This window comes from Pseudophryne corroboree, chromosome 2, assembly GCF_028390025.1.
Source record: "Pseudophryne corroboree isolate aPseCor3 chromosome 2, aPseCor3.hap2, whole genome shotgun sequence".
NCBI lineage: Eukaryota > Metazoa > Chordata > Amphibia > Anura > Myobatrachidae > Pseudophryne > Pseudophryne corroboree.
The window spans coordinates 484,448,984-484,463,490 of NC_086445.1; the positions used below are offsets into that span (position 1 = coordinate 484,448,984).

The window sequence follows — 14,507 nt, forward strand, 5'->3', positions numbered from 1 at the left end:
GGAGAAGAAGCGAACTCACCTGCGTGCAGAGTGGATTGGGCTTCTTAGGCTACTGGACATTAGCTCCAGAGGGACCGATCACAGGCCCAGCCATGGATAGGTCCCAGAGCCGCGCCGCCGGCCCCCTTACAGAGCCAGAAGACAGAAGAGGTCCGGAAAATCGGCGGCAGAAGACGTCCTGTCTTCAACAAGGTAGCGCACAGCACTGCAGCTGTGCGCCATTGCTCTCAGCACACTTCACACTCCGGTCACTGAGGGTGCAGGGCGCTGGGGGGGGGGCGCCCTGAGACGCAATAAAAACACCTTGGATGGCAAAAAAATGCATCACATATAGCTCCTGGGCTATATGGATGAATTTAACCCCTGCCAGAATACACAGAAAAACGGGAGATAAGGCCGCCGAGAAGGGGGCGGAGCCTATCTCCTCAGCACACTGGCGCCATTTTCCCTCACAGCTCCGTTGGAGGGAAGCTCCCTGGCTCTCCCCTGCAGTCACTACACTACAGAAAGGGTTAAAAAAGAGAGGGGGGCACTAATTACGCGCAGTATTAAAAATACAGCAGCTATAAGGGGAAAAACACTTATATAAGGTTATCCCTGTATATATATATAGCGCTCTGGTGTGTGCTGGCAAACTCTCCCTCTGTCTCCCCAAAGGGCTAGTGGGGTCCTGTCCTCTATCAGAGCATTCCCTGTGTGTGTGCTGTGTGTCGGTACGTTTGTGTCGACATGTATGAGGAGAAAAATGATGTGGAGACGGAGCAGATTGCCTGTAATAGTGATGTCACCCCCTAGGGGGTCGACACCTGAGTGGATGAACTGTTGGAAGGAATTACGTGACAGTGTCAGCTCTGTATAAAAGACAGTGGGTGACATGAGACAGCCGGCTACTCAGCTTGTGCCTGTCCAGACGTCTCATAGGCCGTCAGGGGCTCTAAAGCGCCCGTTACCTCAGATGGCAGATATAGACGCCGACACGGATACTGACTCCAGTGTCGACGGTGAAGAGACAAATGTGACTTCCAGTAGGGCTACACGTTACATGATTGAGGCAATGAAAAATGTTTTACACATTTCTGATAATACGAGTACCACCAAAAAGGGGTATTATGTTCGGTGAGGAAAAACTACCTGTAGTTTTCCTGAATCTGAGAAATTAAATGAGGTGTGTGATGATGCGTGGGTTTCCCCCGATAACAACTAAAATGTTTTTGGCATTATATCCTTTCCCGCCAGAGGTTAGGGTGCGTTGGGAAACACCCCCTAGGGTGGATAAAGCGCTCACACGCTTGTAAGAACAAGGGCTCTACCCTCTCCTGAGATGGCCGCCCTTAAGGATCCTGCTGATAGAAAGCAGGAGGGTATCCTAAAATGTATTTACACACATACTGGTGTTATACTGCGACCAGCAATCGCCTCAGCCTGGATGTGCAGTGCTGGGTTGGCGTGGTCGGATTCCCTGACTGAAAATATTGATACCCTAGATAGGGACAGTATATTATTGCCTATAGAGCATTTAAAAGATGCATTTCTATATATGCGTGATGCACAGCGGAATATTTGCCGACAGGCATCAAGTCTAAGAGCGTTGTCCATTTCTGCCAGTAGAGGGTTATGGACACGACAGTGGTCAGGTGATGCGGATTCCAAACGGCATTTGGAAGTATTGCCTTATTAAGGGGAGGAGTTATTTGGGGTCGGTCTTTCAGACCTGGTGGCCACGGCAACAGCTGGGAAATCCACGTTTGTACCCCAGGTCGCCTCTCAACATAAGAAGACGCCGTATTATCAGGCGCAGTCTTTTCGTGGGCAAGCGGGCAAAAGGTTCCTCATTTCTGCCCCGTGACAGAGGGAGAGGAAAAAGGCTGCAGAAATCAGCCAGTTCCCAGGAACAGAAGCCCTCTCCCGCCTCTGCCAAGCCCTCAGTATGACGCTGGGGCTTTACAAGCAGAATCAGGCACGGTGGGGGCCCGTCTCAATGAATTTCAGCGCGCAGTGGGCTCACTCACAAGTAGACCCCTGAATCCTTCAGGTGATATCTCAGGGGTACAAATTGGAATTCGAGACGTCTCCCCCTCGCCGTTTCCTAAAGTCGGCTTTACCGATGTCTCCTTCTGACAGGGAGGCAGTTTTGGAAGCCATTCACAAGCTGTATTCCCAGCAGGTGATAATCAAGGTACCCCTCCTGCAACAGGGAACGGGGTATTATTCCACACTGTTGTGGTACCGAAGCCGGAGGGCTCGGTGAGACCGATTCTAAATCTAAAATCTTGAACACTTACATACGGAGGTTCAAATTCAAGATTGAGTCACTCAGAGCAGTGATTGCGAACCTGGAAGAAGGGGACTACATGATGTCTCGGGACATCAAGGATGCTTACCTTCATGTCCCAATTTACCCTTCTCACCAAGGGTACCTCAGGTTTATGGTACAGAACTGTCACTATCAGTTTCAGACGCTGCCGTATGGATGGTCCACGGCACCCCGGGTCTTTACCAAGGTAATGGCCGAAATGATGATACTCCTTCGAAGGAAGGGAATTTTAGTTATCCCTTACTTGGACGATTCCCTGATAAGGGTAAGATCCAGGGAACAGTTGGAGGTCGGTGTAGCACTATCTCAGGTAGTGTTGCGGCAGCACGATTGGATTCTCAATATTCCAAAATCGCAGCTGATTCCGACGACTCGTCTTCTGTTCCTAGGGATGATCCTGGACACAGTCCAGAAAAAGGTGTTTCTCCCGGAGGAGAAAGGCAGGGAGTTATCCGAGCTAGTCGGGAACCTCCTATAACCGAGCCAAGTCTCAGTACATCAATGAAATGGTTCTGGGAAAAATGGCGGCTTCCTACGAAGCAATCTCATTCGGCAGATTCCACGCAAGAACTTTCCAGTGGGACCTGCTGGACAAATGGTCCGGGTCGCATCTTCAGATGCATCAGCGGATAACCCTGTCACCAAGCACAAGGGTGTCTCTCCTGTGGTGGTTGCAGAGTGCTCATCTTCTAGAGGGCCGCACATTCAGGACTGGGTCCTGGTGACCACGGACATAAATATCCTGAAGCTAAGGGCCATTTACAATGCTCTAAGCTCAGCAAGACCTCTGCTTCAAGGTCACCCGGAGTTGATCCATTCGGACAACATCACGGCAGTCACCCACGTAAACAGACAGGGTGACACAAGAAGCAGGAGGGCAATGGCAGAAGCTGCAAGGATTTTTCGCTGGGCGGAAAATCATGTGATAGCACTGTCAGCAGTGTTCATTCCGGGAGTGGACAACTGGGAAGCAGACTTCCTCAGCAGACACGACCTCCACCCGGGAGAGTGGGGACTTCACCCAGAAGTCTTCCACATGTTTATAAAACTCGACAAGTATTGCGCCAGGTCAAGGGACCCTCAGGCAATAGCTGTAGACGCTCTGGTAACACAGTGGGTGTACCAGTCAGTGTATGTGTTTCCTCCTCTGCCTCTCATACCCAAGGTACTGAGAATTAAAGATGGAGAGGAGTAAGCACTATATTCGTGGCTCCGGATTGGCCAAGAAGGACTTGGTAACTGGAACTTCAAGAGATGCTCACGGAGGATCCGTGGCCTCTACCTCTAAGAAGGGACCTGCTCCAGCAAGGACCCTGTCTGTTCCAAGACTTACCGCGGCTGCGTTTGACGGCATGGCGGTTGAACGCCGGATCCTGAAGGAGAAAGGCATTCCGGATGAAGTCATTCCTATCCTGATCAAAGCCAGGAAAGATATAACCGCAAAACATTATCACCGCATTTGGCGAAAATATGTTGCGTGGTGCGAGGCCAGTAAGGCCCCGACGGAGGAATTTTCAACTAGGTCGATTCCTACATTTCCTGCAAACAGGAGTGTCTATGGGCCTGAAATGGGGGTCCATTAAGGTTCAAATTTCGGCCCTGTCAATTTTCTTCCAAAAAGAACTAGCTTCAGTCCCTGAAGTTCAGACGTTTGTGAAAGGGGTACTGTATATACAGCCTCCTTTTGTGCCTCCAGTGGCACATTGGGATCTAAATGTAGTTTTTGGGTTCCAAAAGTCACATTGGTTTGAACCACTTAAATATGTGGAGTTAAAATATCTCACATGGAAAGTGGTCATGCTGTTGGCCCTGGCCTGGGCCAGGTGCGTGTCAGAATTGGCGGCTTTATCCTGTAAAAGCCCTTATCTGATTTTCCATTCGGACAGGGCGGAATTGAGGACTTGTCCTCAGTTTCTCCCGAAGGTGGTTTTCAGCGTTTCACCTGAATCAACCTATTGTGGTGCCTGCGGCTACTAGGGACTTGGAGGACTCCAAGTTGCTAGACGTTGTCAGAGCCCTGGAAATATAGGTTTCCAGGACGGCTGGAGTCAGAAAATCTGACTCGTTGTTTATTCTGTATGCACCCAACAAGCTGGGTGCTCCTGCTTCTAAGCAGACTATTGCTCGTTGGATTTGTAGTACAATTCAGCTTGCACATTCTGTGGCAGGCCTGCCACAGCCAAAATCTGTAAAAGCCCATTCCACAAGGAAGGTGGGCTCATCTTGGGCGGCTGCCCGAGGGGTCTCGGCTTTACGACTTTGCCGAGCAGCTACTTGGTCAGGAGCAAATACGTTTGTAAAATTCTACAAATTTGATACCCTGGCTGAGGAGGACCTGGAGTTCTCTCATTTGGTGCTGCAGAGTCATCCGCACTCTCCCGCCCGTTTGGGAGCTTTGGTATAATCCCCATGGTCCTTACGGAGTCCCCAGCATCCACTAGGACGTCAGAGAAAATAAGAATTTACTTACCGATAATTCTATTTCTCGTAGTCCGTAGTGGATGCTGGGCGCCCATCCCAAGTGCGGATTGTCTGCAATACTGGTACATAGTTATTGTTACCAAAAAATCGGGTTATTGCTGTAGTGAGCCATCTTTTCTAGAGGCTCCTCTGTTATCATGCTGTTAACTGGGTTTAGATCACAAGTTATATGGTGTGATTGGTGTGGCTGGTATGAGTCTTACCCGGGATTCAAAATCCTTCCTTATTGTGTACGCTCGTCCGGGCACAGTATCCTAACTGAGGCTTGGAGGAGGGTCATAGGGGGAGGAGCCAGTGCACACCAGGTAGTTCTAAAGCTTTACTTTTGTGCCCAGTCTCCTGCGGAGCCGCTATTCCCCATGGTCCTTACGGAGTCCCCAGCATCCACTACGGACTACGAGAAATAGAATTATCGGTAAGTAAATTCTTATTTTTTCCAAGCCGTGTCTGATGCTGCGCATGCGCACAGCATCACACACGGCTCAAAGCCGTCCTGTGTGCGAGACTCTGCCGGTTTCTCCCGGATGGCAAAAAGCCGGACAAAGTTTGTCCGGCTTTTTGCCATCCGGGAGAAACCGGCCAGTGTGTTACAGCCCTATGGCTGCATGAAGAGAAACCTCCGGCAGCAAATGCTCTCGGAGGAACCTTGCTGTCCTTCTGCATCCCTGCACCGTCTTCCAGTGTCTGCCATGCTGCAGATTGCTGCTGATCGGTCAGTATGGCAGGACCCTCCACCCAGTGGCTGCAGACATTAGCAGCTGCTGGGAAAACGTAAACGGGTATGGGACACAGGGTCGATACCCATTAGGTCAACACCCATTGGTCGACAATGGCTAGGTCGACACTAGAAATAGGTTGACACGGCCATTAGGCTGACATGAGGTCGACATGAAAAAAAGGTCGACATCAGTTTAAAAAAAAAATTGTGCCGTTTTCTCCGTCAAGTGACCGGGAACCAAAATTAGTGCTGCGGGCAAGGTTATCGTTCCCAATAGTAGTCCACGTGGATTGTAAATATGAAAAAGTCCAACAAAAAAAATAAATGTGGAAAACTCATGTCGGCCTTTTTGCATGTCGACCTTGTTCATGTCGACCGAATGGCCATGTCGACCTATTTCTAATGTCGACTTATCCACTGACGACGAATGGGTGTCGACCGAATGGGTGTCGACCTAATTGGCGTCGACCCAGAGTCCGGATACCATGTAAACTACCCCCCTAGTGTGTGTACCTGGTGGCTGCCGCTAATAAAATGAAAGTCGCAATGTTTCCGATGGTGCCAATCCGATGTTCTTTTGATTGAAAAACTGATTTTTTACAAATATCAACAAAAAGAAGTTTTTTCTTTCTTTTTTTTAAATAAAATCATTTTGGATAAGGCTAAAACATGTTCTTCACTTAATTCACTCATGCTAATAACGATAATTTCTGGGCGTTTTTTGTAAAAAAAAAATTTGTCCGTTAAGCGGTAACCAGGGATAGCCTTAATATCTGCACTGTGGGTGGGCCATGAGCATCATGTTTGGGAAACAGTGGAATACTGTACCTGATGGTATCACAGTTTCCCTATGGCAGTAGTTCCCAAACTCGGTCCTCAAGGCACCCTAACAGATATCTATGGTTGAGCACAGATTGTTAAATCAAATTGATTGAAGTACTAATTAGGTCAACTGTGCTCAAACATGGATTTTCCTAAAACCTGGACTACTAGTGTGCTTTAAGGACGAGTTTGGGTACCACTGTCTTTTATATAGTTTGCAAAACAACTACTGTTAAGTTCCCCAACCATGGGGTATATGCAATTGTGGTCGAACTCCGGCAGGAATTCGACCGTTTTTGGATTCGACACAATTCGACAGTCGAATCCCGACCGCCGGGACCCGAATTTGACATATTCAATAAAAAACTGATTCGACAGTCCCGCTGTCGAAAAACGGACCAATTGACGAATAGTGTGCATCCTGGATTCGACTTCTTGGATGGCACAAAAGTGTTCAATAATCTTGAAATAAAATGCGTGGGGTCCCCCCTCCTAAGCATAACCAGCCTCGGGCTCTTTGAGCCGGTCCTGGTTGTAAAAATACAGGGGGGAAAATGACAGGGGATTCCACGTATTTTAACAACCAGCACCAGGTTCTGCGCCTGGTCCTGGTGCCAAAAATACGGGGGACAAAACACGTAGGGGTCCCCGTATTTTTCACACCAGCACCGGGCTCCACTAGTCAGAGTGATAATGCCACAGCTGGGGGACACTTTTATATAGGTCCCTGCGGCCCTGGCATTAAATCACTAACTAATCACCCCTAGAGGAGTGGGGACCCCTTAAATCAAGGAGCCCCCCCCCCCTCCCGCCACCCAAGGGCCAGGGGTGAAGCCCAAGGCTGTCCCCTCCATCCAAGGGCGGTTGATGGGGGGCTGATAGCGTTGTGTAAAAAAAAAAAATAGTTTTTTGTAGCAGAACTACAAGTCCCAGCAAGCTTCCCCGCAAGCTGGTACTTGGAGAACCACAAGTACCAGCATGCAGGGGAAAAACGGGCCCGCTGGTACCTGTAGTTCTACTACAAAAAAACCCCAAATAAAAATAGTACACACACACCGTGACAATATAACTTTATTACATACATGCACACCAACATACACACATACTTACCTATGTTGACACGAAGTGTCGGTCCCCTTTTCCATGTAGAATCCACGGGGTACCTGTAAATAAAATTATACTCACAACAATCCAGTGTAGATCGGTCCTCTTCTTTGCTTGTAATCCACGTACTTGGTAAAATAAAAAAACGACACAAACACGATCCACACACTGAAAGGGGTCCCATGTTTACACATGGGACCTCTTTTCCCGACTGCCGGGACCCCCCATGACTGCTGTCAAAGAGGGTCCCTTCAGCCAATCAGGGAGCGCCACGTCATGGCACTCTCCTGAATGGCTGTGCGCGTCTGAACTGTCAGGCGGCGCACTCGAGATACAATGTAGCGCATAAGCGCTCCATTATATCCAATGGTGGGAACTTTGCGGTCAGCGGTTGACCGCGAGGTTATGTGGGTAAACATGGGACCCCTTTCAGTGCGTGGATCGTGTTTGTCGTTTTTTTATTTTGCCGAGTACATGGATTACAAACAAAGAAGAGGACCGATCTACACTGGATTGTTGTGAGTATAATTTTATGTACAGCTACCCCGTGGATTCTACGTGGAGAAGGGGACCGACACTTCGTGTCCACATAGGTAAGTATGTGTGTATGTTGGTCTGCATGTACGTAATAAAGTTATACTGTCATGGTGTGTGTGTACTATTTTTATTTGGGTATTTTTTTGTAGTAGAACTACAGGTACGAGCGGGCCCGTTTTTCTCCTGCATGCTGGTACTTGTGGTTCTCCAAGTACCAGCTTGCAGAGGAAGCTTGCTGGGACTTGTAGTTCTGCTACAAAAAAACAATATATATTTTTTTGACACAAGACTATCAGCCCCCCATCCGCCGCCCTTGGATGGTGGGGACAGCCTCGGGCTTCACCCCTGGCCCTTGGGTGGCTGGAGGGGGGGGGGTACCCTTGATTTAAGGGGTCCGCACTCCTCCCGGGTACCCTGGCCAGGGGTGACTAGTTAGTGATTTAATGGCAGGGCCGCAGGGACCTATATAAAAGTGTCCCCTAGCTGTGGCATGATCTCTCTGACTAGTGGAGCCCGGTGCTGGTGTGAAAAATACGGGGGACCCCTACGTGTTTTGTCCCCCGTATTTTTGGCACCAGGACCAGGCGCAGAGCCCAGTGCTGGTTGTTAAAATGTGGGGGATCCCCTGTCATTTTCCCCCCTGTATTTTTACAACCAGGACCGGCTCAAAGAGCCCGAGGCTGGTTATGCTTAGGAGGGGGGACCCCACGCATTTTTCCCCCCTGAAATTTTAACCCATTCCCACCCCTTCCCACTGAAAAACATGCACTGATCTCTCCATATTATTTTAGTCGGTAAAAAAAAAATATATTCTTTTAAAAAATCTATTAAATAATTCTTGTGGCTCATAAATAGACAAACCAAGTAGATAATCCCTTCTAATATAAATAGATATGCTATTAGCAATCAAAAAAAAACAAAAAACATTTTTACATTTTTTTTTATTAGATCACGACAGCAAAATGAGGCGGAATGAAATTGACGAAATGACTGTCGAAAAGCACTGTTATCGAATCGACATTCTTCAATTGAATATAGTTTTGTCGAAAAGCCGCATTTTTACCATTGCAGACATGTCGAATTTGACAAATGTCGAATTGCAGAAAGTCGAATCTGAAACTGCAGTTTTTTTGGAGAAAAGTACTGTATTGCATTGTCGAATCCAATTCAACAGGTTTTTTTTTGTTGAAAATGCCCCGTTTTTCGACATTTGCGGCAATTCGACCACAATTGCATATACCGTTTGGCAGCAGTAAGGGGACTCAACCCCTTTGCCATCCAGTCCTGGAAGCATCGGCTCATGTACAGTGGAACTGAAAGCATGTACTGGAAGATATTTGTTAAAAATAGAAAAATTTCTATATTTTTTGTTTATATTTTCATTTAAGAAATAAAGTTTAGTATGCTGAGATGATAATTATGTAGTACAACATAGGCAACTCCGGCCTTTGCATGGTGAAACTATCGCCAGAGACCACCGGTGACGGCTACTGTCTGTGTACTCCGTGATAGAGACGGCTTGCGGTAGCCTCTGATACATATGAATAGATTTTTCACTCTAGCAAAAATATCCATTTTTGCCACAGTAGGTGCTGTGAGGTACTTCATAATTATGGCGCTATATCGGATGTCTATACAAGTTCATCAATTTATTTTTACTTGTGACCGTTTACAATTGTAATCTAGTCATGGCAAACAGTGGCTTTGAGCAGTAGTTATAACAAATTAATATGGTGCAGGTTACTTCAGTTTACTCATCGTTATTTAAAGTCAAATAAACTTTGGCTGCCAGGGAAACTGCTTTTTCATGTTTTGTTTGGCACCAGACCTTCCTTTTAGGTACAGTATATTGCCAAACTTACTGGCATCTTACTCGGTTACTGTATATTGCTATGTACAGGTATATTGTACCTTTTTTACTAGCTCCTCTACTTAATACACTGATTAAAGTAATTTCTAATTAAAAAGATTTTTTATTATATATGTACATTTTTAAATGTATACATAAACAATGTAGTAATATTCTATTCTGATACTTTTCACTTTAAAACTGGGGTTATTTTAGTCTAAGATTTCTCATGCATTTTGAGTATTTACAGTGAGAGTAGAATATTTCAGTCACGCTGCATGGTTCTTTCATTCTGTACAAGGCTAATAGCATATTTCCCAGGGATCCTGTGTGTTTGTATTCAGGGCACCTTTAACCAGTGCACACTTCTGAAGTTGTAACAGGATGTTTGTGGAACAATAGAGCCACGTGATTTTTCTGCTCACAGATTTTTTGAGTGAGGAGGTTCTTTTTCTCTTTTTAGGCGTGGATTTACACAGCAATAACTCCACCTTGTAGCAAGATCTGAATGCAAAAGCAGGACATTAAAATGTTTCAGCTATGGTCTATCTCACTTTAACTTTGTACTGGCTTCTGAAGAAGGTGGAACACTTCCAGAACTGGTTGTCAAAATTTACTAGGTAAGTGTTTTGTTTTTCTTCAATACGCGCTTGTTTGTTTAATAAGCTTTTTTAAGTGAGCGGACTAGGTTTATTAGGACATAATAAAGTGTTTGTTTTCAATGGTTTTATTTAATCATTCTGTTGAGCTGGAGTTAATTTTATTTCCACTCTTTTTTTTTAATTTAATTTTTTAAATTATCTGTGAGTTGTTATCCCCTGATTAACATTGTGTCTTACAATTTTAGACCTGCTAAGACTGTATTTACAATTAAAAGGGGAGTGGGAGGTCTGGCACATTTTAGACTGAGATGTGGACAAAGCTAAGAAGTAGGCCCACTTATTCAATGAATTTGCAAGCATAGTTGTATGGGCGTTGCGACTGTGACAACCATAGATATGTCTGTGGTTAATTATATATAGCAAATATATAATCAGAAATATAATCAAAAACAACATCCAGAGCAGTATTCCCACCAGGGTTTTAACTATGTGGAGTTTGTATATTCTCCCTGTACTTGTGTGGGTTTCCTCTGGGTGCTCTGGTTTCCACCCTCAATCAAAAATATATTGGTAGGTTAATTAACCCTAGTGTGTAAAGTGTGCATGCGGTAGGGAATATAGATTGCAAGCTGCAGTGATGCAGGAACTGATGGTAATGGGCAATATTCTTGGTAAAGTGTTGTAGAATATGTGTGCTATCCAAATCGGAAGCAGTTAGCTTCTTGACGGACGGGATCCCGGCGGTTCGATATACCAACGCCGGGATCCTGAAGAAAGCCGCAATCCCGGCATCTAGATAGCAACGCCATACAGGATACCGGCATCACATTACCAACAGCCGGCATCCCGATCGTCCTGACAGCAGGACGCGCTAGCGTCCTTCCGCGTGGGGGAAGGGGGATCTAGGTTTAGATAAGAGAAGGGGATTTAGGGTGCAAGGCACACGGGAGGGTTAGGGTTAGGCCACAAGTGGGGAGGGTTAGGTTTAGGCAGCGGGGAAGGGAGGGTTAGGGTTAGGCACCACCTGGGAGTGTTAGGGTTAGGCACTACCGGGGAAAGTTAGGTTTAGGCACCCACAACAGAGGGTAAGGGTGGGGGGCAGCAGAGGATTAGGGTAGTTTACAGGGGTCTGTCGGGATTCTGATGGATGGGATGCCGCTGTCGGAATACTGACTGCCGGCATCCTGGGAAATCATACTGAACCCATCTAAATAACTAAATAATAAAAAATACATTACCTGCATCCTTGTGACTGACACATAATATGGATAGCATCCTTCTGAACACCACACAAAACAGAGGTCATCCTCCTGAACACCTCCAGCCCTAGCACGGCGCTCCCCTGTCCCCGGCGCTCTGCCACATCAATTCACCCTGCCCCACCTCTGCCACGTCTTACTGTTACTCTTTATATGATGAGATTATGTATACTGTGTATGGAACAATCTACCACATTGCATAGGAGATATTTGGACACAAGTTGGTAAGGCTATTGTTGTTAATTGCTTTATATGTGATGAGAAGTACTTATCTTATATAGAGGGGGAGGGGGAGACTGCCCACCCTAACTAAACATAATGAGAGGTGCTACCGTGATGAGACTTGTAGTTCCACACACAGAAATATTGTAATACATTTTGCAATTTAACATCAAGTAAAAGTGAGGTTCTATGCATAATTTTGGCCAAAAGTAAGGGCCTACCCACCTTTTCCAGGTACCTAACATTCTAATTGCTTAATTCCAGTGTGTTGGACACCCCTGGGCCAGCCCAACCCCAAGGCACCACACTAGTGAGAGATTTAATTATTTTTTTTATTGTTGCATATAGTGACAATAAGGAAAGATTTTTTTCTTCCAATTCAACAAAAGTGGTGTACAGGATGAGAGGAGCATGGAGGCTGCCAGCGAAGGTTGAGAAGGTCAAGTTGATGATAATGCATAGAGCGGCTATTGCTATCTGACGATGGTTTGAATTATCGGGACAAGCTCCAGAGAACTACATTTTTGGTAACTAGGGCAAGACAACAGTAACTACTGGATCTGCTTCAGAATCACACGCATGTAATGTCAATGTTCACATAGTTGAGCATTTTATTCAATTTTGCAGGCATGAAAAGATCTTGTTTAAAAAGGCGCCTACTACTTCTCTGATCCACTGTTTGTGTCCGAAGAAGAAGGTTGCAGCAAAACTTATGCCCAGCAAAACTACGCTGCCGGAGCCGTGAAACTGCGTCTGAGGATGTCCCCATTTTTTGGAATGCTCCCCATCACCTCTGCAAAACACCTGCCGCCTGTCAATTAGGCTTTGGCTAACAGGGCACTGTGTCCGGAGCCACAACACCATTGCAAGACGTGCACAAAGTGTCTCCAGCGCATGCACAGGCCTGAAAACAGAAGTCAATTGCGAATAAATCGAACTCAGCCCCAAGGTACACAGGGCCTGATTCAAATGTGGTTGGAGTAACTATCGCTGCTGCTTACATAAAGGCAGCAGCACTAATATGTTAATGCAGCAGAAGGCGTCATGCCTCTTGCTTGAATTAGTGACTCGAACTGTGCCCTAGGATGTAGCATTGGATCGCCTGCGACACCATCAACCACCGGCATGACCCAGAAGACCCACAGTACAGGACAAGGGGAGGGTGGAGTACACGCAGGATAGACTCTGACAACTCCCAGGGCTACCTGCTAGAATACCTACAGTGTCCAGATCTGCAGATGACTGCTGCCACAACCCACACAGAAAACGGGCAGTATGCAAGGCATCGTCTGCCCCACCCTATGGCAATAACGTGGGTCTCCTAGTTTAGATGCATGATATTTGCAGATATCTTTCTCCAAGAAAAAAAAAAAGCAGTAAAATTGTAGCCCGGCAGGTCTGCAAAGCTCCAAAGGATTACAAGTACTGGTCTATCAGCAACAATCAGCATACTTGACTGTAAAGCCCCCAAAATAGTTGTAAACAGTAGTACTGTAATCCAGTATTGTAGATCCCATATCCAAGTGTTCTGGAAACCTGATAGTGTGTATATCTGTTACATTTTTTTCTAATAAATCCTATACATGAATATGCAACACCTATTAGGGGCATATTTGCATACCTCCGAACCATATGTGAACACGGGGGGGGTTCCGAGTACCTGGAAACCCCTCCCCTTCGCGCAAATGACTGATGTTATCCTCAAGATCATAGGCAAACGCACGGGGGTGTCTGGTTGCCCGGAAACCCCCCTCCTCTTGGCAAGTGCCTCAAAATATGACAATAGCAATAGTATATCATACAATTACTAGAGCTGTAGCAACATCATGCCGTTTAAGGGACAGAGCGGAGCTACTGTACATGCCCAGTGGTAGAAGCTTTTTCTACCAAGTTTGTTGTCTGTGTGGATCTGAGTCCTCAATCAGTGCACTGGACCAGAGAGTAACTACCAGGAAGAAGAGACAGGAGCCTTACCGTGAGGTGGAAGATGTGCAGTACTGGTTCTATTATGTTTGTGTATTTATGTATGTATGTATTTATTTATTATGGTATGATGATTAACCTTTTCCTGATCACTTATATATTATTTAAATATGTTTAATTCAGCCTGTACTATAGACCATCTATAGTGTTAAATATTAATACTGTATTCCTTACTATATCCAGTGTATAAAAAGACCAATGTTTACATTAATGTCCAGGGTTGTTACTAGGTTCTTCTACCCCTCTCCACGACTCTCGCATTTTCTCCAGTGTTCCGCAGAGTAGGAGACTGTGGATTGTATTTGTAAACCCCCCATCTAGAAATCCAGCGTTTGCGACTGGAGATGGAGGAGCTTTGGTGCTGCAGCCTCACTATATTTACATTTGGCCTGTGCTGGCTGAACGTAGGGGGAGCAGAGTCACTTCCTCACCCAGCCAGCTCCTCTCAGGCAGATCCCATGGGCCTTTAAAACAGAGCTGGTTTTCACATCCTTTTCACATTATTTTAGTATCACTCAAATGTAATAAAGGGCTTTTGCAGCAGTTTTCGTGAAAAACTGCTCCACATCCTTTAATTCACTTTTTTTTTTTTTTTTTTGCAATCCTATCGCATTCC

General features: G+C 46.0%; 1 protein-coding gene across 8 annotated transcripts in view; it reads left to right on the forward strand.

Annotated features, from left to right (window-relative positions):
• The window catches only part of RPH3AL (rabphilin 3A like (without C2 domains)), a 645,411-nt gene that overhangs the window by 168,666 nt on the left and 462,238 nt on the right, over nucleotides 1–14,507 (forward strand). For 7 of the 8 annotated variants that reach the window (XM_063953878.1, XM_063953877.1, XM_063953883.1 and 4 more), the window contains one exon: nucleotides 10,289–10,445. The exons of the other annotated variant lie outside the window; for it this stretch is intronic. The gene's annotated coding sequence lies outside the window, so the exon portion shown is untranslated. The remainder of the gene's footprint in view (nucleotides 1–10,288; nucleotides 10,446–14,507) is intronic. 8 annotated transcript variants of the gene reach the window in all.